This window comes from Globicephala melas, chromosome 10 (genome assembly GCF_963455315.2).
Source record: "Globicephala melas chromosome 10, mGloMel1.2, whole genome shotgun sequence".
NCBI classification, from domain to species: domain Eukaryota; kingdom Metazoa; phylum Chordata; class Mammalia; order Artiodactyla; family Delphinidae; genus Globicephala; species Globicephala melas.
This window is the reverse complement of record NC_083323.1, coordinates 3,478,532-3,482,353: the sequence shown is the minus strand read 5'-3', so window position 1 is coordinate 3,482,353 and position 3,822 is coordinate 3,478,532.

The window sequence follows — 3,822 nt, the reverse complement described above, 5'->3', positions numbered from 1 at the left end:
TAAAGCCTGTCCTGATGTTTAAGATTATCCTGATTTTCAAACATGCATAGCGATTGTTATTACTAATCAGCAGGCACAATTTATATTATCCAGACTTGCTTTCTACAAAAGTGATTTTCAAAATTTAGTGTGAAGAAAAATTGGTTAAATGCAGACCCCAGGCCCCAACCCTCAGGTCCGGGGCAGGCCTGGTAATCTGCACTTTCACTGGGCACCCAGGTGATTCCAATGAGATGGGCCAGAGACCACACCTTAAGGGGAGGCTGCTCTAGGGAGGTGGGGTGCGGGATGGAGAGGGAAGCGTGGGAGAGGAGGGGCTTATCTGATACCAAGGTGACAGGAGATGTACAAGGGACGGTCCCCTCGGGTGCGCGCAGCAGGAGGGCGGCAGGGTCACTGGAAGGCTTACTCCCTGCCTGGAGCTGTTCTAACTTACATTTGTTAAAAACTAGCTGGCCTGAAAGCCACTAATCCGTATAGATCATTTCTCACAGTCTTAATTCAGTGGCTTCACAGCACACAGTAGAAAAGCTGCTGATTGGACCTGCTTTGGGGGCTCCCATCCAGTGTTCCCAGCACGAAACCAGGGAACTCTGTCTCCAGAGGGCTGTGCTTGCACTTTCTCTGGTGAATGTCGTGAAGGCAAATCATCATTTGGAACGGCGACTCCCGTGGTATCAAGAGTAGAAAAGAGCGCACCGTGGGTGGCACCGCCACACCTGTAGAGAGGGCGTCACAGGTAAAGGCGGGAATGCTTGGAAGTCAGAGTTCATAACTGGAGTCGTCCCTGGTAAACTAGCGGTTAGACTCTTGGAACAGGGCCCTCGCCCTGGGAACACTCCCTGGCCAGCTGGAGAGCCCAGAGGAGTCACGGCCGTCCACTCCTTCCCTCTTGTCTCCACTCCGGTGGGCAGTGTGGAATTCTAGAATCCACCACAGGGGTCCTCAGCTGTCTGACCCGGCCCCCCATTTCACAGGGGAAAACCCCAAATCTGGAATTCATTCAACACACATTAATGGAGAATCTCCAGTGCACAGGCTGCATTTCTGCCGGGGGTCACAGTGGGTGCGAAGCTCACGCATCAGTCTTCTGGGGGCGTGACGGTGGGTGGGAGAGAGGGACCAAATGGGCTCCGGCCATCCCACCCACAGCTGGGGTCGAGCTGGGCCTTTGGCCCCGCCTGCGCCCTGGCTCTTCTCATCCCGTGCCCCCCCTCCCCCAGGCTCCTCGGGAACAGCCAAGCTCTCCTGGGGGCCGTGGTGCCTTGTCCAATCTACAAGTGTCCCCAGGCAGGACAGACGTAACCTGACCTGAAGTCTCTTCAAACAGATGGGAGGAGGCCCCCCAGAGCACGCGCTGGATAAAGCGGTTCCTGCCACCCCGTGTGTCACCCCCTTCCCTTCCTGTCTGGGTTTCTGTCTGGCTGCTCGGGTCTGACAAAGCTCTTTTCCTCTCTGGCTCCTGGCCCCTAAGTCCACCACTGGAAGGGAGACCAAGGTGCTTCCAGAGCCCAGGGAGGGGCCGGCCACTTCTTCTGTACAGCAGTGTCAATGGCCACCAGAGGGCCACCCTCCTGGGTTTAGAGGTCCAACTTCAGGAGATTTTCACCACATTTCATTAATTTCCCGGTGCAGATGCTTTCACGTTTCACAGCTCTGCCGTCCACACATCTCACTTGCTATTGGCAGACAGCACGTGGGATGTCATAGTCATTTACATGGCTGGTCCATCATGGACCTGGATTATGCACAGTGATTAAAGACCTGGAGCTACCAGGTAGCTAAAACACCGCACATTTAACTGAGAAGGAGCAGAAGAGAAGTTGCCGATGTGTCAGGTTTCAGCCACTTTGGAGGTGGGTAGCAGCACTCCTAACCCCAGAGCCCTTTGCTGGTCAGGAAACTGGACTCGGCCCCAACCCTGCACCAAACTCCCCGGGCAAGGTGGGGTCCCCCAGACTGAGCCCAAAGTCCAGTGACATCAGCTGGGCCACTCCACAACCTCGACTAAGTGCTCACCCTTAAATCCGCTGAAGGCCAGGCATCCAGATACTGGGTTTACTCATCTCTTCCGGGAAATGCGCCCCTTGTTGGGTGTTTCCCTGGTACCTTCTTCTGTGTCCCCACAGGGGCCCTGTGTCCTTCCCTCCAACCAGGGAGCTCATCCTGCCTGCTCCAGTTGGCAGTTCCTGCTTCTTGTCTCATAAATGGGGACTTGGGGCCTTCCTCATTTCACTCGAGACTCTTAAAACTATTCCTGTCCTCAAGAAAATGACTTGCCTAATAATTATCCACGTTTAGACATTTATGTCCACTGTTAACTTTTCAAGAAACTGTTAAGAAATTAATGTGATTTTAACGCCAAGCTTTGGTGCGTGTGTTACTGGCCAGACTGAAAAACCATCTGCATTTGTAGTGCCTTTCCTCTCCTGCTTTTTTCAAACCGTGGTTCAAATCCTACCTGAAATCAATTTAGTGAACAGCAGCAGCAGTTTTAAAACAAAAATAATAGGTACATGGCACGTTTCAAGGTAAGAGCTGTTTTGAGAACCGTTCTTTCTTACACTCATGTGTAGAGGTTGGTGTGTACACTGGGCCACCCTGTAAAATGGAACTGTGGGTGGAAGTAGAAAAAGCTAAGAGTCACTGACTTACAGAGTGCCTGTGTTTGGCACATGTGGGCCGTAGCCGCTGGCATCAAACCAAATCTCACAGTCCCCTGAGCCCTGTGGCACTCCTGGCCTCGGCACTGCGCACTGACCTCCAGCTCCCTGCTCTCCCGGCTGCTCGCCCCGTCAGTCACTGGACCTCCAGCCAGCTCTGCTCTGTCTAGGTGTCCCATCTGGGCCTCTTCCTTTGCTTTCATTTACACGCTCTTCCCTTCCCACTCTCTTCTATTAGGCCAAGAAAATATTTCCGGGTTCTATCACCCCAAATCAGCCACCCTGCCACCCTCACCCTCAGGCTCGCTCGTTCCTTCAGGAACAGCTGCATCTCCAGTCCGATGGCCCCAGTGCACCTCACACACTGAGGCTGACCTGGCAGGCACTTCATCCTCAGGAAACATGCCACGAGACACCATCATCAAGTCCTCCACACTCTTTCTCATCCCCCACGTCCATTCCACCAGCAAGGGCTGTAGATTTACCTCCAAATACGCATCTCTCTGCCGCCACCATTTCCTTCCCAGACTGTAAGTGGCTCTTTACAGGAAACCGCCCTCAGCAGGAAGCCCCTTTTCCTGTCCCTTTAGCAAAGCTATATTGTAAGTAACCTTTAAACCGGGCACCCCCACGCTCTACTCATCTCTGGCCCAAGCACGCCTTTCAAATTTTTTTTTTTTTTAATTTTTGGCCGTGTTGATCTTCGTTGCTGTGCGCGGGCTTTCTCTAGTTGCGGTGAGCGGGGGCCACTCTTTTGTTGCAGTGCACGTGCTTCTCACTGCGGTGGCTTCTTTTGCTGCGGAGCACGGGCTCTAGGCATGCGAGCTCAGTAGTTGTGGCTCGTGGGTTCTAGAGTGCAGGCTCAGTAGTTATGGCGCACGAGGTTAGTTGCTCCGCGGCATGTGGGATCTTCCCGGACCGGGGCTTGAACCCGTGTCCCCTGCACTGGCAGGCAATTTGGACTTTTAACCACTGCGCTATCAGGAAAGGCCCTCAAATCTCTTTTTAATCACACAATACCTTGCCTAGCTTATCAGTTCTTTCCGTAAATCAAAGAAGTAGAAATGAAGAATAAGTAATTAACATGACCAGATCTCTTCCCCAGCTTCCCTTTCAGTAATCTCCTGAATAAACCGTGTGACCAAACTGTGTGAACAAG